The 13438-nt window shown below is 48.9% G+C and overlaps 1 pseudogene; it reads right to left on the bottom strand.

Moving 5' to 3' along the window:
• Positions 1-736: 736 nt before the first annotated feature.
• The window catches only part of LOC131402967 (peroxynitrite isomerase THAP4-like), a 32542-nt pseudogene continuing 19840 nt past the window's right edge, over positions 737-13438 (bottom strand).

The raw sequence follows: 13438 nt of genomic DNA, 5'->3' as shown, positions 1-13438 counted from the left end.
CCCATGGGCAGCATGGGACGGAGAGGCTGAGTCCAGCTTAGATAAAACCTCACGCAGCTGTGCCATCAGGCAGCTCTGAGCTTCCCCAGCCTGGGGATAGTTTCTCAAGTGAGAAACTATCAAAACCACAGCCTGCCCAGTCCCCCTTTCCCCCTCGCCCCTCCTCTCTTTCCAGACCTCCAGCCTCCACTCTACCTTGGTCATCAATTCTCTTCTCAAGGACTTGTCATGGCTATAGAGCTCCTTAAGTTTTTCTGAGCTGTCCCTGAGGGGAGTGGAAAGAAGGAAGGATAAATTGGGGGATAATGAGAGGGGTCTGAGTGCAAATCCCTTTTCTTTGCAAACCCAAGAGATGCAACCTGCCTGGAGGAGTGTTCTCACTGGGCTCCTCTGAGCGCTAAAGTCTCGTGGGACTGGGCGGGGGCTCTCCTGTTGGTCACTGGGGTCTCCATTCCCCAGCTCTACAGAGCACCTCTGTTTGACCACTTTGAGTTTCAACTGGGCATAGAGTTCTGTTGCCATAAACACTTGAAAATCTCCAATGTGGCTCAACCCTGGCATTTAGGGAAACTGAGTCCTGAAGCAGAACTGGTGCACTAAGGACCCCGGGAGGCTTAGAGACCCCCCCACCGAGGCCCAGGCCCTGTCCCCAGCATTTGCTGCCTCCCAGGAGTTCCCACGTGACTGAGGGGGCAATGGCAGACATACGAGAGATCCCCCATCCACCCTGGTCCTCCTATGGAGAGGGGCCTACCCACTGGGAAACATCCACCCACTTGTTCTTCAGGTGGCTTATGGAGGTTTTCTGCAGAGCAGAGATGACAGCACGGAGTGAGGAGAAGTTCTTCAGGATCTCGCACTCCTGGGGAAGGAAAGAGAATGAGCTGTGAGGTGGGGTGCTGGAGACCCGCTTGCTCTAGCTTCAGTCCCCTTCTATTTAAATCTCTCCTCCTGGATGAGACAGATGCTCAGGGAGCCCCAGAAGGGCACATTTAGGACCCAGAGAGTAACACTCACAGGGAGGAGGATTTTAGCTCAACCCAGGGAAGGAGCCAGGGAGGAAGCGAGCATCCTCCCACTGGGACCTGGAGTCAAGGTCAGCGGGCCCCTGGAAGGAAAGGCCTAGGGACTGTGCAGGGGCTTAGACCACACACTGCAATCCTGGGAGCTGATAAAGGTGGAGAGGCCGTTCCCAAGGCTCCAGAGAGGGGCTCCACTGGGCCTCCCGCAGCACACCTGGGCCACTTGGATGCAGTGTTCCACCACCCTCGCCCTGTCCTGGGCCGTCATGCTCGGGTCCCCGAGGCAGGTGGTGACGACGAGGCTGACCACCCTTCTGAAGTGGTCAACGGTGGCTCGGACGGTGGGTGCCAGGTGCTCATTGCCGGGCTTGTTCCTCTTGCCCCAGGTGGATCCCAGGCACTGAGAGGGTACCACCTTCCGGAAGAGCTCCTGGGGAACAGGGGGAGTGTCACCCAGCCCTGCCACACCCCAGCTCCGTGTCTACCACCCCCAAAGTGCCGCACAGGGGTCACGGTTTAGAGCTGGAGCTCAGGAAGCTCAGGATGTGGTCTGAGCCTTGTGAGAGTCCCTGGGTTTTCTTCTCTGTCCACTGCAGGCACCCAGCACAGGATGACCCAGGACCCAATACTGGCAGGGAAGGGAGGGGGCATTTGCACCCAGCCCGTCCTGGCTAACTCCAAGCTCCAGACGGTGGCTCAACTAGGCTCATCCCAAGGGGGCATCTTCCACCACCCTGATGCCCCCTCTGGTCCCACTCCGATTCTGATGCACATTCCCCTGCGGCAGCTACAACCACAGGCTCTGTCTGTCTCCCTTGTAGTGAAGTACACATCAGGTCTCTAATAAATGCTGAGGCTGTTGAGCCTCCTGAGCAGCCGGTTGGGTCACCAGTGACCTGGCTGCACACAGTGAGTTCCCCTCCCCCACTGATGGGCCAGGCCCCGCGCAGCTTTCCGTCTCTTCTACCTCATGGAGCCGGCACAGCCACTCTGTGCAGCAGGTCCTGTTAGTGTCCACCTCTACGGTCTGCAGGTGGACAGCAAAGCCTTGGGGGTTCAGAAAGTTGCCCAGGTCGTACGGTTGGTAAGGGGGAGCACCAGGATTTGGGCCCAGGTCATAGGAGTCCGGATCAGGTCTGGGGCACTGATGGCAGAGGGAAGGCCTGCCCCTCCGCCCTGAGAGCCCAGCTGCTCACCACATCCATCACGGTCAACAGCTCCGCCACCAGCTTAGGAGGGAAGGCCGTGAAGTTAGGCTTCTTCTCATCCTCCTTAATGGCCACAGGTGGAGATGGACTTCCCACTAGAAATGATGGTCCAGGTGACTCCAGCTCAGCAGCTCCCACTCCTGCTGGAGCCGACGTGGGCCCTTGCTCCAGCTCCAACACTGCTGATGGAGGGGACGCTGGCTCCAGCGCTAGAGGGGGTGGTATTGACGGAGCTGGAGCCAGCTCTACCTCCACCACTGTCCACTGCCCTGCTTCTGCCGCCGGCTGGAGCTCTGCAGCTGGCGCTGCAGCGGGATAAAGAGAAAGGTTCACCCACATAGCTGACTTTCCACGTGTCCTTCCAAACACAGGAAAGATCCCACTTCCCTTCCGGGAATACCCAGCCTGCAGGCCGCCTTACCCTCTGGCTCTGCCTCAGTGGCCTCCAGAAGCTCACACCGGGCAAGGGAAAGAGGGTCACGGCAGCTCATCTCCTAAGCAGGCAAGGTGACCTGCATGTACATCCCCTTTAGCTTGAAAAAGGGACAGCCCCAGTCTGGTCCCTCCCTAGTTCTGGTCCAAGCCCGGCATCTCAAGGTCCTGAGTGTGGAGACCCTCTGCTCCTGCTCTCATCTCAGAGCAGCACTGGATGGTGCGGGTGGCCTCGTGCACCTGCCCCTTGTCTAGTGAGTTGGTGGAGTCGAAACCATTGGGCAGCTCCTCGACGACCTCCTGAGTGGAGTTCTGCAAAGACTGCCCGGAAGCTGGGCCAGAAGGAATCAGGGGCTGCTTGCACACTGCCACTGGGGCCGACCCCCAAGAGAAAGTCTGCTCCTCAGTTCAGGCACAGGGGGCATCCCTGCAAAGAACTGTGGTCAGGGAGGGAAAGAGATGAAACCTCTAGGGCTCGGTAACATATGAGAAGAGGAGCTCACCTTGTCACGCTGCCAGCCATGACCCTGTATGAACATGACAGACCCACCAGGCTTCCGACACCGAACTACCAGCTCCTGCCTAGGAATGACCCACCCCTCATGCCCTGCCTTCCCCCCTCCACACAGACACATGCACACACACACACACACACACACACACACGAAGAGGGGCAAGGAGTGTGGGGCTGATCAGGTGGGATCACAGTTGTGTCCTGGCCTGCACTAGCCTTTCCTGGGCTGCCCTGTTGTTATCTTTCGCTGCCTCCTGCCAGATGCCCAGAGGCATCGGGGATGAGGGCTGAGCCAACGTCGGCAACGACGAAAAAGATTCTCTTTCTGGGCTTTTTTGAGCCAGATCTTCCAAAAATCGGGACACAACAACTAAACATCTTTGTCTGTTGACCGTCGCCAGTCAAGTGAGCTGGATGGGGGTCTGTGGGTGCCTGGTTACCAGAGTTCTAAGATCTGTTGAGGTCTATGACCAAAGAAGTGAGGTCATTTTTCAAGATTCCATTACCTGGGCCCCTTCCCTCAATCAGACTTGCCCAGAGCTGCCCCCTGCCCCCAGGCTGCTCACCCTCCTCCCCCATGTCATCTCCTGAACTGTACACAAGGAGCCCACACAGCCCTAGCCACAGCTCCCTGGAAACCTCACTCGGGTCCTAGCTTTGAGGAGACAGAGATGAAGGCAGACCTCCTTTTTCTTACCAGTTCTGCATCCTGGGAAAGTCACTGTGCCTCTCAGGTCCTCCCCAGTCTCCAAACCTGTACCATGGGGATCAGGCTAGAATCTACTTCCTAGGGACGTCACCCAGTGTATATGAGATAATATCTATTACCCCTGTGGGCTAGTGTCACTTGTACCTAAGGCCCAAACTTAGAGATGGAAGAATAATAATGAGGGGTGACACGCAGCACAGAACACCACTCAAAACAGGCCTGGGTTCCAGGAATGTGATATTGGGACAGTCACATCCAACTTGGCCTCATTTTCAGGTCAGCATCATGAGGGGGTAGAAACTAATGGAAATTCAGATATTGCCATACTGTGGCATAAAACCATTCAATTGTTTGCTGCTTTATGTAGAATCAGATCCAAGAGCCTCATCTTGGCCTATGAGGTGGACAGCCTCCACAGTGGTACCCAGTAAGCCCCACCCATGTTATACACCTCCCCGTGGAACCACTAAGTGGTTAGTCACTGGCTTCTGAACATAATAACAGCCAAAGTGACGGGATGTCTTGTCTAGATTTTAACTAAAAAAGTCTCTCACTTCCACTTACTCCGTGTCTCTCTCTCTCTGTCGAATCCCTGGAACTGCGGAATCAAATACCGGTGTTTTGGGACTGCCCAATGTGGAGGCCCATCGAGGAGAGAAGCAAGGGAGTGCCCAGGCCAACAGACAGAAGGGAACTCAGGCTCTCAGTTCAAACTGAACCCTGAAGGCTGAGAGTGAACTTGGGGGCCAGTCCTCCCCCCGTCGAGCCTCAGTTGAGGCCAAAGCCCCAACCTGTTAAACTCATTGAGGCAGAGGCACCCAGCTAAAACCTGCCTGATTGCTGATCCACACAAATTGTGAGGTAGTCAACATTTGTAGTTTTGAAATGCAAGGTTGCGGCAATGAAGTCAGAGAGGGAAAGGTAACTGACACAGCCCACCAGGCCCTGGCCCTACCTTCCACCCCAGCTCCTGTTCTCTCCTCCCAGGCTCCCTCCAGCCACACTGGCCACCTTTCTAACCTCTTCCGGCCAAACTCACTCTTGCCTGCAAGACTCTGCATCAGTCGCACCTTCTCCCTGACACAATGCTACCAGGCTCATGCAGGGCTGGCTCCCCCCTGTCATTCTGGTCCCAGCAAATGTCACCCCAGTGAGGCCTTTCAGACCCTCCTACCAGTGACCCCCAGCCCTCCCTCACAACCCCCTGCTGTGTTTCTCTACAGCACTTGCTCTTTTCTTTCTCATGTCTTTGCTTTTGTCCCTTTCTCCTCTAGATTGTGAGCTCCTGGCGGGCAGGGACCACTTGGTCATTTTCATCCTGCGCTTCGGCCCACCAGGGCACCCAGCACAGGGTGAGTGCTCAGTGCACAGTTGCTGAATCAGTACATGGGAAGCTCTTGCACCCCTCCCCCTGCTTATGACCAATTTTGATTGTGGAGATGAACACTAGTAAGAGGAGGTACAAGTTGTTTCTGAGGCAGGGGGACAGCCAGAAAGACCTCTGCTTGACTCTTCGCTGCTCCAGGTGCTCAAGAAAAGTTCAGTGGACACTGTGTAAATTCCAGGTTTACAGCAGAATGACTTGATATATATATATTATGTAACGGTTACCAAAATAAGGTTAGTTAACATCCATCACGAAACAGAAATAAAAGCTTTTTTCCTGGTGATGAGAAGTTTTAGGATCTACTCTCTTAGCAACTTTCAAATATACGACACAGCAGTGTTAACTTGCACAGTGCTGTATATCAAGTATGTCTCAGTAGAACTGAAAAAACATAAAAACAAAAACTCACTGGCAACCACTGACACAAGAGGTTGCCTGCCTCCTGGTGGCCAGCACTAGCGCTGCAGCCCTTGCCAAAACTCCACCAAACAGAAAGGAACTTTTCTTCAGGTGTCCTCAAGGCAGAGGCTCTCCAGGGTCCCAGGGGTAAAGGAGCAGGACCTGTCGGCTTCGAGGGAGTGGGAGCAATCTCGGGAGCCTACCTTTCCCCCCATCTTGCTGTCCTGCACCAGGTGTCCTCTTCACTCCTGAGGCATCCAACCTCAACCAGGACAATGAATCTCCCCTCCCTCCAGATGAGGGCCCCGACGGTCCAACAAGGACTGGTCTTCTCCCTGGACTCTGGACTTGGTGTCCAGTGCTCTAGCATCTTCTTCCTTATCCCCAGTTCTCATCCACCCAAGCCCCCAAGCCTCCTCAGTTCTAAAGGATCTCCAGGGGGTGGAAAGCATTTTCTCAGCATTGATGACAGTAGGTCATCGACGGAGAACCCACTCCAACAGACATGTTGCAAGCACATGGAACGCTTGGAGTCACCTGCGGGATGCACTCCACTTTATATAGAAGGACCCTCATTGAGGTCTTCTCTCCTGTTCCCAATGCCTACACTAGGGGAGGATGGGCTCATCACAGTTCTGGGTGCCCGCAGAGGTGGACTGCAGGACCCCAGTCCTGTGCTCCCCAGGCTGGGCCAGGGATGGGTCTGGAACAGGTAGAAACCTAGGAACCTTACACATTCCTCTGCCCATCTCTGCGCCCCTGGACACGTATCTAGGAGAACGGATGTTACTGCCCCGTGGGAGAGCTGCCTGCAACCTCTCTCCCTCTTGCCTCCTGTCACTTCCCCGGTGTCAGCTCTTTCTTGACTGCACCTCCGTGGTCCCCACATGAGAAGTCAGTGAGAGTGGGGGTGCCTGTGCACATGCGATGATGAGGGGAAAATGACCCCATATGGAGAAGGGTGGGCAGCAATCCCCTGGGATCTTAATGCCTCTCATTGCCAAAGGAAACCTGAGGGAAGGGGTGGAGCCTTGGCCAAGGAAGCTGGAGCTCTCTCTAGTCTTCGGGACCCGGACTACCTCCCGTGGTCTGGGCCAGTACCTGCCTCTTCCTGGGCCAGTTTACCAACTGTACAGTGAAGGGTAAGATGTGCAACAGCACAAACATGTGCTCGGCCAGGACAAGTCATCAGGCCCCATAGATACATTAAGTACGCTTTAAGTGTATTGAAGACATTAATATTGCTGTGCAATCATCACCACGATCCATCTTCAGAACTCTTCTCCTCTTGCAAAACTGAAACTCTATACCCATTCATGAATAACCCCCCATTCCTCCTCCTCCCAGCCCCTGGCAAACACCATTCTACTTTCTGTCTCTCTGAATCTAGCGACTTCAGGAACCTCATAGAAGGGAAATCACACAAGGTTGTATTTTTGTGACTAGCTTATTTCATTTAGAGTAATATCATGAAGGTTCATCCATGGTGTGCCATATCTTAGAATTTACTTCCTTTTTTAAGGATGAATAATATGCCATTGTATGTATATACCACATTTTGCATATCCATACATCCCTGGACAGAAACCATAACCGGGCCCAAAAGCAAGCCCAAAATAAAATGGGGCCCCAGCCCGATTTTTATCAACTGTCCCCTGGAGACTCCTTTCTTAAGGCACGTCTCATATGATGTTTACTAAGGATCTAATCTTGAGCCGTGAGTTGTTTTTTTCAGAAACTCCGTTTTTGCTCCTTGAGCAAGTTTCAACTGGTTTGAGCCAACGAGACCACAAGATGGCTGGCAAGACTCAAACCACGAGTGCACAAGTGACTGGAGAATGACCTGGGGGACCAAGAACTCCCCTGTCGATGATGTTAAGGACACCGCCTTTCGAACGGAGGATGTATGACAGAACATGAAAATCTTCTGCGCTTGCAGAAAATGCCTAGGACTGCCCCCAACCTTCCTGCACCTGCTGCTTTGCCCTTAAAAAGCCCTTTTCAACAGCCCATCGGGGAGAAAGATTTAACCTTTGTCTGCTGTCTCCTTGCTGGCCAACCACGTAATACAGCTTTTTCCCTTCTACAAGAGTGGGTATCCCATGTTTGGCTTAAGGGGTGCATTGGGCAGCGAGCCCTTCCTCGGTTACAATACTTGGGTGGCTTCCATGTTTTAGCTGTTGTGAATAATGATGCTATGAACATGGGTGCTGAAATATGTCTTTGAAAACATGCTTTCAACTGTTTTGGGCTGGGGTATATGCCCACAAGTGGAATTGCTGGATCCTATATAATTATATTTTTAATTTTTTTTAGGAATTGTTATACTGATTTTTACAGCAACTATATATTTTATATTCCTGCCACAGTGCACAAGGGTTCCAACTTCTCCACATCTTGGCCAACACTGATTCTACTCTTTTTCTTCTTTTTTTGATAGATGTCATCCTAATGAATGTGAGGTGGTCTCTCACTGTGTTTCTGCTTTGCATTTCCCTTATGATTACTGATGTTGGGCATCTTTTCATAAGCTTATCGGTCACTTGCAGATCTTCTTTGAGGAAATGTCTATTCAAGTACTTTGTTCATTTCTGATTTGGGTTGTTTGTTTTTTATTGTTGAGTTTAGGAGTTCCCTATTTATTCTGGATAGTAAGCCCTTGTCAGATACATGGTTTGCAAATATGGTCTCCCATCCTGTGGGTTGTGCTTTTACTCTGTTGATAATGTTTTTTGAGGCACAAAACTTTTTAATATCCATGAAGTCCAGCTTGTGTATCTTCTTATTTTATTGCCTGCTCCTTGGTGTCATATCCATGAAATCATTGCCAAATCCTATTTTGTCAAGTTTTGTCTTATGTTTTCTTCTAAGGCTATTATAGTCTTACATTTAGGTCTTTGATCCACTGGGAATTAAGCTTTGTATATGGTGTTAGATAAGGGTCCAAGTTGATTCTTTTGCATGTAGATATCCACAATTTCCAGCACAAGTTGTTGAAAAGACTGTCTTTTCCTCATTGAATAATCTTCGCGCCCTTGTCAAACATCATTTGGTCATATGGGTGAGGGTTAATTTCTGGGCTTTCAATTCTGTTTCCATTGGTCAACATGTCTGTCTTTATGCCATGACAATGTTGTTCCGATATTGTAGATTTGTAGTAAGTTTTCAATCAGGAAAGAATGAGTCCTCCAACTTAGTACCTCCTTTCAAGATTGTTTTGGGTATCTGGACTTACTTGAGATTCCATAAGAATTTTTGGATGGGTTTTTTTTCTATTTCAGCACAAAATGTCCTTGAGATTTTGATAAGGACTGCACTGCATTTGTTGATCTCTTTGGATAATATTGACACCATCACAATAAGGAGTCTTCCAATCCATGGTGATGGGATGTCTTTCAGTTCTGGTAGTGCCGGGTGGTTGTTCAGGTTGACGAGTGCTCGAGGTAGTCATGCAGAAACCCACAATTCCTCCTCACTGTGCCTTCACCATTTCCTTAGAACCCATCGACAGTCAACAGAAGGCAAAATGCATGTAAAATGCACGTGGGAAGTTTTCAAGGACTGGGTGTGCATGGAGCACACATTTCTTCCACTCCTCTCCATTAGCAAGAACCACGGACTGAACTAGCAGACCCTAACACAAGGGGCCTGCAGACTCAACCAGCAGACCCCAACAAATGGGGACTGTGGACTAACCAAGGGCTAAGACTGATGCTCTCTTAGAGCATCTTGTCAGTCTAGACTGACCCATTGACCCTGGACTGAAATGCCAGTTAGATCGGGAGCTCAACACAAAGACAGTGGATCTCAGATCCGAGAGGAACTTACCCACGGCCCTCAGAAACAGCGAAAAAGATGGAGACCTCAAAGGTTTTGCAGGTACCAATGCCTGTGTTTCTCATCTCCGAAGCCATCAGATGAGTCCTTTGAATCCCACTGCTGCCACCAAACTGTTACAAAACAAAATTTAACTGAGTAAATTTTAAACATCTTATTGGCTTTATTCAACAATTCATGAATCAGGCAACATCCAGTCTAGCAGAGAGAAAGGAGCGCCAAGGAGCTGGACAACATGAAGGACTTTTATAGGCAGAAGGGAGCAGGAACAAGGAAGTTACACTAGACACAACAGCGGGTTGGTTACTGCAAGGTTACCTTCCTTTAGGGGATGGCAGGGCTCCATCAGGAAGATGACCTACCTGCTGCTCATCAGGCGATTCCCCACTGACTGGTTTAAGATTCCATTCCTGGGAGGGCCAAAAGTCTAATTAAGTCTCAGCTTGTTGACATGGGGCTTAGCCTAAGCGGCTCCATTTGGGCCTGGTGTCTTGTTTTAAACACATGACTTCTGCTGGTCCCTGCTTTCCCCAGTTACCCCCCGGCTGTCCCTTCACTGACCATTGTTGGTCACACACCCACTGCACCTGCCTCCAGTCCTTCCCCCCCAACACCGTAATCTCACACACAGCTCCTCCCGACAGTATCATGACGTCTCCCACCACACGTCCCCTATACTTTCCACACTGCCAGCCAGATGCTTCACAAACACCACCACCATTTATGTCCAATGGGCTGAGAGGGCTGCCCGTGCACTGGGAATCAGGAGTCGCAGGGTCTGTCACTTGGCCTCCAATAACCTATTGTACCCCAGCTGAAGTGCTTACCCTGCGGAGAGACTCAGTTGTAGCCAACTCCATCGAACAACATCATCTTTGCCCCAGGCTTCCTTCAAAATGCTCCCCCCACTTTCTGCCCCAACCGCTCCTTGAGGGGTCATTTTGGGGTAGCCTTCGAGGCCACCCTGGTGATTTTGTGCCCAGGCACAAACATCCCTCGGCCCACAAACACTTTAACCATACCCCCTGAAATCATATAGCACAGGTAACCAGTCAATGGATGCAAATTACTGGTTTTACCTCCAAGACCGCTAATGAATACTTTACACCAGGAGCATCCACATTTGGGTTTTACTGTGGGCTGATATCACAAGGCTCTCACCCAGTGAGCTTCTCTCTTCCCCAGCCCTCTGAGCAGCTTGCTCCAGGATATATTCTGCAATACATCATTGTCTGTCTCTCAGACTGCTTCCCTCAGGTCGCAGGAAACTTCCCCTGAGTTTCCTGCCCTGACTGGCTACCACCAACCCATATAGACACTGTCAGTCCTATAGCACTGGGTGTTCAGTTCTACTAGGACTGACTGACTGGACTGGGCACAGGTGCGGTGGCCCTACCCACACAAAATCAGGAAACTGAGGCAACCAAGAAGTATCGACAACCTTAACCCAACATGGACAACAACTCCGTAAGACCCTATCCTAGCCCTTTTACAACACTCTCATGAGTCTCTTGCCTAAATGGCTTTAGAAAACGGCCTGGCCCTAGAGTGTCTATACCAGCTAAGGAAGGAGGGGTTTGTGCCTTTCCTGGAACCACTTGCTGAATGTACATCAACACACAAGTCCAAACCTACCACCACCAGATGACCCAAGAGGTTAAAATATTGCATAATATTACCCAAATCTTGAACAGATACCCAAGGCCCCTGAGATCACTAACCTACTTTCATGGCTGGTCTCTCCAAGTTGGGGACAATGGAAACGGACTGGATTTTAGACTGTTGCTTGTACAATCACAGGACTTGTTTCTATAGCCCTCATCAGATGTTTACTCTCTTGGCTACAAGATGCCCTACCCCTAATAACTCCATTAATTGCCCTTATTAAATATCCCAACCAACTTAAAATTAACTAAATTAAAATTAATCAATACCCTGATTAATTTAAAAACTGTAAAATTTTTATCCAGGAAAATCTGCTTAACATAGAATACACCGTTGAGAGCATTTTAAAGTATACAGTTCAGTGGCTTTTAGTACAATGATTATGTCGTGTGGCTATCACCACTATCTAATTCCAGAACATTTTCAACACCCCCAAACAAACCCATACTCATTCGCACTATTTTCTCCTAACCCAAGCCCATGGAAACAACACATCTGTTTTCTCCCCCTATGGATTTGCCTATTCTGGACAGTGCATTCAAATGGCATCATGCTATCTGTGGCCTTTGTGGACGGCTTCAGTGAGCACACGTTTCAAGGTTCATCCATGGCTGAGCATGTAGCAGTATCTTATTCCTTTCTATGGCTCTATAATATCCTATATTATGCATAGGCCACATTTGGTTTATGCAGTCGTAACTGGATAGAAATTTGGGTTTGTTTCACCTTTGGACCATTGTGAATAATGTTGCTTTGAATGTCCATGGACAAGTGTTTCTTTGAACATATGTTTCCAATGCTCTTTCGGACATACCTACCATGTGACTCTCCAGGTTAATGGTAATTCTAGGTTTAAGATTTTAAAAAATGCCAAGCTGTTTTCTGCAGTGGCTGCATCATTTTACTTTCCCACCAGTAATGTTATGTGGGTTTCCCGTTCTCCACATCTTTATCAACACTTGTTATTTTCCATTATGTTGAGTATAGCCTTCATTTTGAGTGTGAAATAGTATCACACTATCCTTTGGATTTGCATTTTCCTAATAATTTATGATACTGAGCATCTACCTAGTGCTTATTGGCCATCTGTGTATCTCCTGGAGACATGTCTATTCCAGTTGGTTACCCATTTTCATTGGTTTCTTTGTTTCTTATAATTGACTTCCAGGAGATCTTTATATAGTCTCAATATTAGAGCCTTCTCAGTTACATAACTTGCAAATAGAGGAGACATCAGTACCCCACTTTTAACACTGGATAGAATATCCAGACAGAAAATCAGGAAACAGCAGACATGAAAACATTAATGGACCTATCAGACATACACAGAACATTTTACTGAACAGCAACAAAATGCACTCTCTTCTCAAGGGCACATGGACTATTTTCCAGAACAGATCAAGTGTTAGGTCACAAAACAAGTCTTAACAAAATTAAGAAGACTGAAACCATACCAAGTATCTTTTCCAAATACAATGGCATGAAACTAGAAGTCAATAACAGAAGGAAAACTGGAATATTCATAATACATGGAAATTCAACAACAAACTCTTAAACAGCCACTAGATCAAAGAAGAAATCAAAACGGACATTAGAAAATAGCTCCAGAAATACAAAAACAAAAATAAAAACACCAAAACTTACAGGATGCAGCAAAAGTAGTACTAAGAGCAAAGTTTGTAGTGATAATCTTGTACATTATAAGAGAAGAAAGATGTCAAAGAAACAACCTGACTTACAACGCACAGCATTAGAAAAAGAAAAAATGAAACCCAAAGTTAGCAGAAGGATGGAAGTCACCAAAAAGAGAGAGGGAAAAAATGAAAGAGAGTATGAAAGATCAATAAAAGTAAGACTTGAGTTTTTGGAAAAAAATAAAATTGACAAACCCTTAGATAGAATATCGAGGAAAAAGAAGAGAGATGACTCAAATAAAGTAAATCAGAAATGAAAGAGGAGGCATTACAACTGATGCTTCAGAAAGAAAAAGATCAGAAGAGACTATTCTGAACTACTGTACACTCACAAATTGGGTAACCTAGACAAAATAGATAAATTCCTAGAAACAACCTATGAAGGCTAAATCATGGAGAAACAGAAATCTTGAACAGACCAGTAACAAACAAGCAGACTGAATGAGTAATCAAACACCTCCCAACGAAAGGAGAGTAAAGTGAATGCCCGACTTCACCAGACCCCTGAGCCAGCCTGCCCCAGCCCCAGGCTGACTCCCGTGGACCTAGCTGGCTCCCTGCAGGCTTCTGC

Source organism: Diceros bicornis, unplaced genomic scaffold (genome assembly GCF_020826845.1).
Source record: "Diceros bicornis minor isolate mBicDic1 unplaced genomic scaffold, mDicBic1.mat.cur scaffold_397_ctg1, whole genome shotgun sequence".
In the NCBI taxonomy this organism is placed as follows: domain Eukaryota; kingdom Metazoa; phylum Chordata; class Mammalia; order Perissodactyla; family Rhinocerotidae; genus Diceros; species Diceros bicornis.
This window is presented reverse-complemented; position numbering and strand designations above follow the sequence as displayed.